The sequence below is a fragment of the Heptranchias perlo genome, chromosome 4 (assembly GCF_035084215.1).
Source record: "Heptranchias perlo isolate sHepPer1 chromosome 4, sHepPer1.hap1, whole genome shotgun sequence".
NCBI lineage: Eukaryota > Metazoa > Chordata > Chondrichthyes > Hexanchiformes > Hexanchidae > Heptranchias > Heptranchias perlo.
Genome location: NC_090328.1, coordinates 138,188,303 through 138,201,304, shown reverse-complemented (window position 1 = coordinate 138,201,304; position 13,002 = coordinate 138,188,303). Strand labels below are relative to the sequence as shown.

At 47.8% G+C, this 13,002-nt stretch overlaps 1 protein-coding gene across 7 annotated transcripts in view; it reads left to right on the top strand.

The window, feature by feature from the left end:
- zdhhc21 (zinc finger DHHC-type palmitoyltransferase 21) overlaps positions 1-13,002 on the top strand; it is a 238,544-nt gene that overhangs the window by 127,513 nt on the left and 98,029 nt on the right. The window lies entirely within an intron of this gene.

The following is a 13,002-nucleotide window of genomic DNA, read 5'->3' as shown; positions in this document are numbered from 1 at the left end:
GGGGAAAACTCTCCAGTGGCTGGAGTCATACCTAGCACAAAGGAAGATGGTAGTGGTTGTTGGAGGCCAATCATCTCAGCCCCAGGGCATTGCTGCAGGAGTTCCTCAGGGCAGTGTCCTCGGCCCAACCATCTTCAGCTGCTTCATCAATGACCTTCCCTCCATCATAAGGTCAGAAATGGGGATGTTCGCTCATGACTGCACAGTGTTCAGTTCCATTCGCAACCCCTCAGATAATGAAGCAGTCCGAGCCCGCATGGAGCAAGACCTGGACAACATCCAGGCTTGGGCTGATAAGTGGCAAGTAACATTCGCGCCAGATAAGTGCCAGGCAATGACCATCTCCAACAAGAGAGAGTCTAACCACCTCCCCTTGACATTCAACGGCATTACCATCGCCGAATCCCCCACCATCAACATCCTGGGGGTCACCATTGACCAGAAACTTAACTGGACCAGCCATATAAATACTGTGGCTACGAGAGCAGGTCAGAGGCTGGGTATTCTGCGGCGAGTGACTCACCTCCTGACTCCCCAAAGCCTTTCCACCATCTGCAAGGCACAAGTCAGGAGTGTGATGGAATACTCTCCACTTGCCTGGATGAGTGCAGCTCCAACAACACTCAAGAAGCTCGACACCATCCAAGACAAAGCAGCCCGCTTGATTGGCACCCCATCCACCACCCTAAACATTCACTCTCTTCACCACCGGCGCACTGTGGCTGCAGTGTGTACCATCCACAGGATGCACTGCAGCAACTCGCCAAGGCTTCTTCGACAGCATCTCCCAAACCCGCGACCTCTACCACCTAGAAGGACAAGAGCAGCAGGCGCATGGGAACAACATCACCTGCACGTTCCCCTCCAAGTCACACACCATCCCGACTTGGAAATATATCGCCGTTCCTTCATTGTCACTGGGTCAAAATCCTGGAACTCCCTTCCTAACAGCACTGTGGGAGAACCGTCACCACACGGACTGCAGCGGTTCAAGAAGGCGGCTCACCACCACCTTCTCGAGGGCAATTAGGGATGGGCAATAAATGCTGGCCTCGCCAGCGACGCCCACATCCCGTGAACGAATAAAAAAAAAAATGAGACAAAGGATGAAACGGAACTGAGGACCTTTTTTTTTTTCTCAGCTGACGATTCCCCTCCTCTGTGGTTGATAGGACCCTCGACTGGATCAGTCCCACTGCCCGTGGTGTTGCTCTCCTCCCTTCTCCGCCATCCCTCTCAACCGTGAAAGAATGTCTCTTGTCCTCACATTCCACTGCATCACCTTCTGCATTCGTCACATTATCTGTCATTTTCGCCACCTCAAGCTTGATCCCTCCGCCAAATATATCTTCTCATCCCTCCCCCCCCCGCCCCCCCCCCCCCCCCGCCCTTGCTCCTTCTCCTTCTGCTTCCCAAACGGACCGTTCCCTCCATAAAACCCTGATTCATTCTTCCATCACCCCCACCACATGCTGCTTTTCCCTTGGTACCTTCCTGTGCTGGCAGTGTGGGATGGCTGTGATGGCATTTCTTGGGGGAAGTGGGAGGGAAGCAGGTTAGTGCTTGGGATGGAGACAACGGGCTCAATTTTAAAATCAAACTGCGGGTGCGTTGGGGGCGGGGGGTCTGCGAAAATGGTGAAAATCCCAAGCGGGTTCGGAAGCCGGCTCCAACCCACCGACTTCCGAGTTCCCCACAGATGCGCCGCAATTAAAGCTGGCGGGATGGTAGTTAAAGAACCAAATGTACCTCATTGAGGTACTTAAGGTACTTTATTTCTGATGGAGTAGATGGTTGAAACGATTTTAAACTTACCTGGGTGGCTTTCCCACAGCTCCTGATTCATGCCTGGTGAAACGAGGCGTGAAGGAACTGATCAGGCAAAAATAAAGAAAATAAATTAAAAAACCATTGCACAAAGTTTAAAAAAACAAAATAAACCTACCTTTCCACCCTGTGCTCCGATGTCTGATGTCTCCCTCTCCGATGTCCCCCTCTCCCCACGATGTCTCCCTCTCTGACGTCCTCTCTCCTCCCCGTGTCCCTCTCCGACGTCCCTCTCTCCTCCCCGACGTCCCTCTCTCCTCCCCGTGTCCCTCTCCGACGTCCCTCTCTCCTCCCCGACGTCCCTCTCTCCTCCCCGTGTCCCTCTCCGACGTCCCTCTCTCCTCCCCGACGTCCCTCTCCCCTCCCCGTGTCCCTCTCCCCTCCCCGTGTCCCTCTCCCCTCCCCGTGTCCCTCTCCCCTCCCCGTGTCCCTCCCCTCCCCGTGTCCCTCTCCCCTCCCCGTGTCCCTCTCTCCTCCCCGTGTCCCTCTCTCCTCCCCGTGTCCCTCTTCCCTCCCCGTGTCCCTCTCTCCTCCCCGTGTCCCTCTCTCCTCCCCGTGTCCCTCTCTCCTCCCCGTGTCCCTCTCCCCTCCCCGTGTCCCTCTCTCCTCCCCGTGTCCCTCTCCCCTCCCCGTGTCCCTCTCCGATGTCCCCCTCTCCCCCCGATGTCTCCCTCTCCGACGTCCCTCTCCCCTCCCGTGTCCTTCTTCCCCCCACCCCCCCCCGATGTCTCCCTCCAATCTCCCCCTCTCCCCTCTTCCCCCCAATCTTCAGCGTGCTCCACTCTCTGTTCCAGCGCCGGATGAAGTCTCTCTCGCTCTCTCTCTCTCTCTTCCCCCCCCCGCCCCCCCCTGTTGCCAACCTGCCACCATTTCAAAATTGAGCCCCATCTGTCAGAATACTATGCTGGCGGAGCAGTCTGCATCCTTGATATCGGCCTGCTTTTATCTTATCCTCAAGCTGTTGGATCCTGTTCCACTTTGCCACTGTTTCAGACACTGCCTCAGCTATTCACAAGATTTCTGTGCTTTTTTCTATTTCTTTTATTAAGTTTCTTCCTATCATCTCATGAAAACATCATTTCAGCCATTTAACAGTCTCCTGTTTTCCTTTACAGTTCAATCTATGCATTCTTTCTATCTTGTATATGTGTGCTTTTTTCTCTTTCCCCACCCCCCTTTCCTGAGTTCTGTTCCCATTTTTAAATACTATTCACTTTTTTCACCATTCTGATGAAAGGTCACTCGTCGAACATTAAGTTATGTGTCCTTTCCATAGATGCCGATTGACCTGCTAAGTTTTCCAGCATTTTCTCTTTTTGTTTTGTTGGATATCCATGGTTATATTGGAATAGATGTTGGAATCTACAAAACAAAAATTGCCAAAAAAAATCATGTAACCTCAAAGGTGGCACAAACTGATAAATCTCGGGAGCTCATTACAAGTGTTCAATATGTCTACCTTGTCCACCTTAACTCTCTCAGAATAATCTGACAGCACAAAATAGTCACAGATATTGGCATCCAGTGGGATTTGTTTCATCATCCAGTTGAGGAAAGTGAGGTTGATGACATTATCTACACATGGCATGTCTTGCAAAGTAATTTTGTTGGTGAATTTTTTGGGAGAACCTTCAGACTCCTTTGCTGTGCTAAGCTTTGTTTAAATTTTGAAGAATTTTAGAAAAGTTGTTTTTGTTGTAAGGAAGTGCTCCCAATATTGAATCTTTGGAAGTTAATGTAGAAATAGTCCTGGCTAGGATAAAATCTCTTAAGGCATATCAGGCTATTGGATCTGAAGGCATTGAGAGTGCTAAAAGAAATGGGGGCTGTTTTATGCAAACCATTGGCTTAAATATTTAACAGCTCGTTAAGGTCTGAGATCAGTTTGGCACTGGGGAGCAGGTCATGTGTTGCCAATATTTAAGGGAAGAAAGTCAGAACCTCGGAATTATAGGCCAGTTACTTTGACTTCAGTTGAAGGTTAAGTTGGTGGAAGGAATTCTTAGATGCACTGTATGATCGTCTGGAAAGAGCACCAGTTATTAGAAAATCCCTATAGGATTTTAGGAAATGGAGGCCCTGTCTGGTTGAATTTTTTGGAGGTGACAAAATTGGTGGATGATGGTAGTCCAGTAGATGTTGTGTATCTCTGTTTCCGGAAAGCAAATATTTTGTCCAGAAGGCTAATGTCTTGTCCTGTGGGATTGGTAGGTGGATTTTACACTGGATCGCGAATTGATTGCATTCTCGTAGGCAAATGATAGTAATTAATAGAAGCAGCTCTGCATAGGGCCCAGTCACTAGAGGAGTGCCACAGAGACTTTTTTACCTTTTTCATCATTGTCAGTGGTTTGGACCAAGGGATCAATTCTCAAGTGTGCTGATGACACAAAGATTTGTGCAAGGGTTAGGAATATAGATGAAATAAATAGAGTATAGGCTGATCTAGATACAATGGGGGAATGGGCCTGACTGTGGCAGATGTCATTTAATATGGACAAATGAGTGTGATGCATTTGAGTCTGGGTAATTGCAGACATGTGCATACCTTGCAGGGTTACCGACTTCAGGTTGCGGAGCGGGGGAAGGACCTGGGAGTCATAGTAGACAAAGCGGTAATGGTCCACAATCAGTGTCACGAAAATATAGGGAAAGTGAATAGGATATATAGATAGCTCAGCTCAATCCAAAACTTACTGTACACAAGTGGCTGCATCTAGAATACTGTATGCACATAAGAAATAGAAGCAGGAGTAGGCCGTACGGCCCCTCGAGCCTGCTCTGCCATTCAATAAGATCGCGGCTGATCTCCGACCTCAACTCCACTTTCCCGCCCGATCCCCAGATCCTTTGATTCCCCTAGAGTCCAAAAATCTATCGATCTCAGCCTTGAATGTACTCGGCGGCTCAGCATCCACAGCCCTCTGAGGTAGAGAATTCCAAAGATTCACAACCCTCTGAGTGAAGAAATTCTTCCTCATCTCAGTCTTAAATGGCTGACCCCTTATCCTGAGACTATGCCCCCTAGTTCTAGACTCTCCAGCCAGGGTAAATAACCTCTCAGCATCTACCCTGTGAAGCCCCCTCAGAATCTTGTATGTTTCAATGAGATCACCTCGCATTCTTCTAAATTCCAGAAAGTATAGGTCCATTCTACTCAATCTCACAGGACAACCCTTTTATCCCAGGAATCAATCTAGTAAACCTTTGTTGCACTGCCTCTAATGCAACTATATCCTTCTTTGGATAAGGAGACCAAAACTGTACACAGTACTCCAGGTGTGGTCTCACCAAAGTCCTGTATAATGGTAGGAAGACTTCCTTACTCTTGTACTCCAATCCCCTTGTAATAAAGGCCAACGTGCCATTTGCCTTCCTAATTGCATGCTATACCTGTATACTAACTTTTTGTGCTTCTTGTATGAGGAAACCCAAGTCTCTCTGAACGCCAACGTTTAATAGTTTCTCACCATTTTAGAGTCATAGTTATACAGCACGGATAGAGGCCCTTCGGCCTCTATCCGTGCTGTATAACTCTATGACTCTAAAATATTCTGCTTTTCTATTCTTCCTACCAAAGTGAATAACCTCACATTTTGCTACATTATACTCCATCTGCCACCTTCTTGCCCACTCGCTTAACCTGTCTGTGTCCCCTTGCAGACTCTTTGTGTCCTCCTCACAGCTTACTTTCCTACCTAGCTTTGTTTCATCAGCAAACTTGGATACATTACACTCAGTCCCTTCATCTAAGTCATTAATATAGATTGTAAATAGCTGAGGCCCAAGCACTGATCCTTGTGGCACCCCACTAGGTACAGCCTGCCAACCCGAAAATGATCTGTTTATCCCTACTCTCTGTTTTCTGTTCGTTAACCAATCCTCTACTCATGCTAATATATTACCCCCAACCCCATGAACCCTTATCTTGTGTAACAACCTTTTAAGTGGCACCTTATCGAATGCCTTTTGAAAATCCAAATAAAGAACATCCACTGGTTCCCCTTTATCTACCCTGCTAGTTACATCCTCAAAAAACTCTAATAAATTTGTCAAACATGATTGTCCTTTCATCAAACCATGTTAACTCTGCCTAACCATATTATGATGTTCTAAGTGCCCTGTTACTGCCTCCTTAATAATGGATTCCAACATTTTCCTGACGACTGATGTCAGGCTAATTGGCCTGTTTTCTTTTTCCCTCCTTTCTTGAATAGCGGTTTAACATTTGCTACCTTCCAATTCGCTGGGACCGTTGTAGAATCTAGGTAATTTTGGAAGATCACAACCAATGCATCCACTATCTCTGCAGCCACCTCTTTTAGAACCCACGGATGTAGGCCATCAGGTCCAGGGGATTTGTCGGCTTTTAGTCCCATAAGCTTCTCTAGTACTTTTTCTCTCCTAAAATTAATTACTTTAATTTCCTCACTCTCATCAGCCCCTTGGTTCCCCACTATCTCTGGTATGCTTTTTGTGTCTTCTAATGTGAAGACTGATATAAAATATTTGTGCAGTTTTTATTTAATTGCAAGGGGGAAATTGAAACCACAGAGAAGATACAGAAAGTCTTAGGGCCATTAGATATCAGGATAGGCTTAAGTGACAGGGCTACTTTTCATTGGAGAAGCGTAGAATTTAAGGTGGTATGATTTTAGGTTTTTAAAATAATGAAGGTAATAGATTCTGTTTGGATGGATAGTTATTTGAGCCGGATATAGATGGGAGAATTCGGGAGCATCGGTATAAAATATGAAAATAGTTAGGTTAAATGCCAGGAAGTATTTATTTCAACAGAGAAGCATCGACCCTGGAATAGATTACCAGGGTCATTAAATATGGATTAATTGAATCATTTCAGAAGGAAATTGGACAAGTTCCTGAGAGTTGAGGACATCTCAGTTGGAGAAGGTAGATAAAGGGTAACGGTAATTATTAATATGGGTTACTGCAATCCTGGAACTTGCTTGATTGCCTTCAGGGGGTTCGTGGAGGAATTGGTTTAAGATGTTTTACCTCTCCCAGGAGATTGCATAACTGGGGTGGTGGTTCATGGTGCATGACTGAGTGAGAGAGATTTGATGGACCAGGGTTTTTCTTCACATAACCGCAGTCTAATCGCACTCCTGCTCCCTCCCCAAATCCTTTATTATTATTCTCTTTCAAACAAATGTCACATTCCTATTTTAAAAAATTTAGGAACTCTGCTCTTTTTGATATATTATTAATGACCTGGACTTGGGTATACAGGGCAAAATTTCAAAGTTTGCAGATGACACGAAACTTGGAAAAGTAGTAAACAGTGAGGAATATAGTTCAGACTTCAGGAGGATAGAGACAGACTGGTGAAATGGGCAGACACATGGCAGATGAAATTTAACGCAGAGAAGTGTGAAGTGATGCATTTTGGTACGAAGAATAAAGAGAGGCAATATAAACTTAATGGTACAATTTTAAAAGGGGTGCAGGAACAGAGAGATGGGGGGGTTTACATACTCAAATCTTTGAAGGTGACAGGACAAGTAGGTACGGTTGTTAAAAACGCATATGGGATCCTTGGCTGTATAAATAGAGGCATAGAGTACTAAAGCAAGGAAGTTATTCTAAATTTTTATAAATCACTGGTTAGGCCCCAGCTGGAGTATTGTGTCCAATTCTGGGCACCACACTTTAGGGAGGATGTCAAGACCTTGGAGACGGTGCAGAGGAGATTCACTAGAATGGTACTAGGGATGAGGGACATAGGTTAGGTGGGGCGAGTAGAGAGACTGGGATTGTTCTCCTTAGTCCAAAGGAGGTTAAGGAGAGATTTAATTGAGGCGTTCAAAATCCTGAATGGTTTTGATAGTTTTTCCTTATTTACTCTATTTCCACTGGCAGAAGGGTCGGTAACCAGATTTAAGCTAATTGGCAAAAGAGCCAGAGGTATGATGATGAGAATTTTTTTATATGCAGCAAGTTATTATGATCTGGAATGCATTCTTTTAAATGAAGAACAAAGGGATGGTTTTAAATGTGGAGCACATACTCCAATCAAAAATGCCCATCAGTTTTAAAAAAAAGATTAACATCAGTCTACAAGGAGAGATGTTAACTGTCTGACTGCTGAATGAGAGAGACATTCTCAACCCACAGAACAATGGCAGTCTGGCAGAGTTACTGAGATCTGTACCATCCTCGAGTAGGTTTGAGGCCAGTACGTGTACGAGTGGCACAAACCCAAAACCTACGAGCCACCCCAAAGACATTAGTAATTCAGCCGTCTCCAACCATCTGTCAGTTTTTAGAATACATGCAGCATATTCTATTCCTGATCTGATTACTTCAAAATGAAAGGGGAAAACTCGCACCATTGTGTCAAATTAGTGGAGACACAGGTGAGCAGGTGACCCATAACTGGGATTGTGACTGTATGCTGGCAAAAATATAGATCAATAAATATAGTATTATGTATGCTCTACATCAGAATGTAAAAAGAAGTTTTATTTTCCAGAAAGTGTGGGCGGTTTCAGCATTTTACACCCTGGCAATAACTTATCTACCAACATCACAGGGCTGTGCGTGTTCTTAGAGTAATTCACCCCTGAGAGGCATCATAGCCACCCCTAACATTCACATAACATAATTTCCAGCAGGAGTTGCTGAATAGTGATGAAGAGTGGCAATATAATTCATCAGATTAATTAGCAATCAAATTCAGTTTGCTGTTTTTTTAAGTAATATTTCCAAGAATTTATTTGGAACCTATAAAAAAATTTTTTACACAGCGAGTTGTTGTGATCTGGAATGCGCTGCCTGAAAGGGTGGTGGAAACAGATTCAATAGTAACTTTCAAAAGGGAATTGGATAAATATTTGAAGGGGAGAAAATTGCAGGGCTATGGGGAAAGAGCAGGGGAGTGGGACTTATTGGATAGCTCTTTCAAACAGCCTTCACTGGCTCTGCCCTCAATTTCTTGGCCTCTGGACCCTTCCAGGGCACCATTGGTGACATCTCCAGGGCGTGTCATCATCTGAACCTATAAGTATATAAGGCGGGTGACGGATGGCTTGTTTGCCAGGGCGTCCGATTACATGAACTTCCCCTGCAAGCCAGAAGGAGGGGCAGTGGTTTTCCACTCTGGCTGGCTTCCCACGGGTGCAGGGCGTAATCGATTGCACATACGTGGCAATCCGTGAACCACCACATGAACAGAAAGGACTATCACTCCACCAGTGCTCTGCTGCTGTGCGACCACAACAAGAGATGTCTGCAGGTGTCATAATGCCTTTATTTTGCACCAGTCAAACATTACAGACCTCTTCCAGATAGGCGACAGACTTAAGGGCTGGCTCCTTGGAGACCAGGGATACTCCCTGCAAATATGGATCATGACACCTGTGAAGAACCCTATCAAATAGGCAAAAGAACAATACAGCCAAAGCCACATGACCACCAAGTGTGTCATTGAGCAAGCCATGTTAAAGATGCACTTCAGATGCCTTGACAGGTCTGGGGGTGCCCTTCAATACTCACCAGCGAGGGTCTCCAGGTTAATTGTGGTGTGCTGCGTCCTGCAAACTGCAGAGAGGCTTAGAAGGCGCTCATCAATCATCCTCTGTTTGTGGCAACATTGAGGAAGAGAAGGAGGAGGAGGAATATGACTGGTGCACACATCGCTAGACTAGCGGCGCACATTGCTGCCAGGGATGCCCTCATCTCTCACAGGTTCTCATATTGATAGTCCAAAAATAAAGATATTTGAGATACTCATGCTGTCTGGCACAGCCACCACCACCAAAACAGCCCTTCAACAACGCATACACCGATTGCACAGCCACCCAAAGGATGTCGTCATGTATTGGCATTCATCATGAAGCAAATAAAAGTTTGGAAGCAATAATGGCCAAGATTTGGAAGTGTTGATAATGAATATGTAAAATGTGCCAACATAAAAAGAAATAGATATCACAACATAGCATTTGTTCTAACACCCTCGTACATACCCTTGCTGAACTACAAGTGCTTAAACTTACACCTTCTACTACTTCTACATGGTGCATCCCTTGTGGCTTCAGCAGAGGTAGAGGCAGGCTACTCAATCCCTGCCCTGACTGCTGAGATGCTTTTGGCTTGCGACCTCTGGGTTTTGGAGCCCGTGAGGACCCTGCCAAAGACTGCTCCAGCGGCACCTGTGCAAGGGCTGACTCGGCCATTGGGAGAGGAGGCACTATTTCAGGTACTGGTTGAGGGGTGCGGCAAAGGTCAAGACGTGGGAGTGCTCTTCGTGGAGTTCCCATTTCAATGTCACCATTTTGCCATCATCCCTCTCCTGGGCCAGCGCCACATCACTCCCACCACTCTGCTGGAGAGCAGCTTAGTGAAGATCAGTGACAGGTTGAAAGGCCACTGATAAGGTAGCTGTCATCCTGTTTAAGGCGGCAGGCATGGCTGGCTTCCAAAGTCTTCACGGCCACGTTAATGCCGTGCATAGACTCACCTGTGAGCCGTGCTTGAAGCTCAATGGAGGTGGCCACTCTCTTTATGGCAGATATTCTCGCACTTAGCCAAGACATCACTCTATTAATGCTGGAGTTGGACTCCTCCATCCTCTCTGCTATTGTGGAGAGTGTGCATGGCACATTTTCCAACACCTTGCAAAGGTGCTCCTGTACCTCAATCATTCTTCTTCTCCACGATGGGCCCCGCGGGTTCAGCATCTGTGTCCATTAATTTGCTACATTAGTGTTTAATGAGTCATTCATCTCGAGATGGGGCTTTGTTGGAATATTCCAGCTTTGCTGCAAGGGGGCAGCATTTCGTCAATAACAGACCAGCAAATAACTGAAATAGTGGCCCCGATATTAACAGGGAAGTGGGGAGGGTGCGAGGCAGCCCGGTAGTGTGTGGAAAACCTGGCAAGGCCGGGGACGTGGAGGCCCTGCTGATCGTAGTGGCGTGACCTCATTTAAATAATCTGCTGCAGTCTCCCGATCGACAGCCGGCAAAATCGACAGCCTCGCCGGCGGGTGGGAGCGCAAGCAAGCAGCAGAAGACCGCGGCCGGGGACCCCTGGGGGATGGTCCCCGGCAGTTAGTGGGGGCTGCAATTGAGTTGGGGGGGAGGGGGGGAGGGGTGGGAAGAGTGTTTCAGAGGTCGGGGCTGCAATTGAGTGGGGGGGGAGGAGGATGCGAGTGGGTCGGGGCCATGATCAGGAGGGGGCGGTCTTGCAGCAATCGGGGGAGGAGAGAGCCCGTGCAAGGGAGGCCCAAGGCTTCTTGTGAGGCCCGGAGGAGCACTCCTGCCCCTCCTGGCCCACAAGGAAACCTGAAAAACTTACTTTCTGGGCCTCTTCCGGCCCAAGATCCAGTTCCCAGCAGGTTTTGCCTGACAGGGGAGCTGTCACTGCCCCCCTCCGCCCGCCTCAGGCCTCCTGTTAATATTGCAGATCAGTTCCTGATGACATCAGTGGAACCGAACAGCATATTTAAAACAGGACCTGCTTCCTTCCTGCAGTGTCCTGCTCGCCTGCTCAAAAATGCAGGTTAATAAGAGGACACAATGGGAAGGATGTGGGATCAGAGGGGGTAAGTGACTCCCGTTATTTTAACTGCCCCCCCCACCCGGGATCTGCCAGGTGGGGGCAGTTAAAATCTATTTACAGGGAAGATGCGGCGGAGGCCGAAAACGGCCAAAGAACCCGGCAAGGCCGGGGATGTTGAGGTCCGGCTGAACTTAACGGCAGGAATTCATTATCATTTTTTGATCTGTTTCTCGCCAGGCAGCTGGCAAATTGACAGCCTGGCAGGCGGCCAGGAGGGAAAACCAGCAGCAGGATGCTGCAGCCGGGGACCCCTGGGGACGATCCCTGGCAATCGGGAGGGGGGGGTAGATTGGCCATCGCTGCGGTGGGGGGGGGGTGGGCGGAAGAGAGAGGCTGCGATCGGCAGAGGGGGGAGGTCGAAGGCTTCCTTGTGGTGTGGAGGGAGCACTCCTGCTCCTCCTGGCCCACAAGGAGTGCTGAAAAAGGTACTTACCTTGTGGAACTGGCAGCTCCTGCCTCCCTTTCACTGCCGGGTTTTCCAACCCCTGGGAATCCCACGCAGCAGCAGTGAATTTTAAATCAGGCTCTCAATTACACTGTGGGAGCCGATTTAAATATGTTAATGATGTGTCCCGCCTCTCCACCAGAAATAGGCCATCCGGTGCTATTTGTGCCATTGCAATACTGGACACCAGGGACACTGGTTGGTCCCTGACGTCCAACACTTCGATAGTAGCGGAGAGAGGCGCATTTAATTTTTAAAACCTAGAAAGCACGTGCCTTCATTCACAGGCGAGAGGGAGAAATTAAAATTTAACCGGCAGCTTAGAGGCCACGGGCTCCATTCCAACTGAACAGAAGCCGGAAAGCTCGGCAAAGATGTGTTAACAACCCTGAGGGCAGAAGATCGGCTTCTTTGTGATGGACGGACATTCTGTCACATTAGATGTGCACTCAATTCTGTGAAAGTGGAAATTGTGGGTCCTGCAAGGCATTTTAGTGCTGTTAACGTTACAGACATGACTACTGTCCAAAAAGTAAACAAAGGTACTTAAGATAGAAAAAATACCGCCTTATCCTGCCCAGTTTGACATTTTTTTAATAACTTATGAACCATCACAACATACTTGCTGATTTGTCTTCACGTTGAGTTTACTCATGTTAACACTAAGGGCTCAATTTTAAAACTGAGCCGGGAAGGGGGCGGGGGTCAAATTGAGGTCGGGAAACCCATTAGTACGGGTTTCCCCGACATCCTTATGATATTGACGTAAGGACGCCTTTTATTTTTTTTTGTTGGTTTCCCGTCCGACTGACCGGCCTGATTGACAGGCTGATCTCAGTCGGATGGGAGACCAGCCAGGGAGAGGACGTGTTCAAATAAGTCTTTGTTTGTATGGATGGGGGGGAGCGTAGGTGGGCACCGGGGCATGGATGGGCATAGGTTGGCACGGGGGTCGTGAGTCATGGGATTGAGGGTCAGTCACGGGGATGGTTGTCGGGATCGGGGGTCGTCGCAGGGGTCTGCGATCATTGAGGGGGAGGATCGGGGGTCGGAGGATCGGAGTGGGGGGAGGATCGGGGTCGGGAGGAGGATTAGGGTCAGGGGTCAGACGATCTGAGGGGAGGGAGGGGGTTCCGCGATCGTTGGG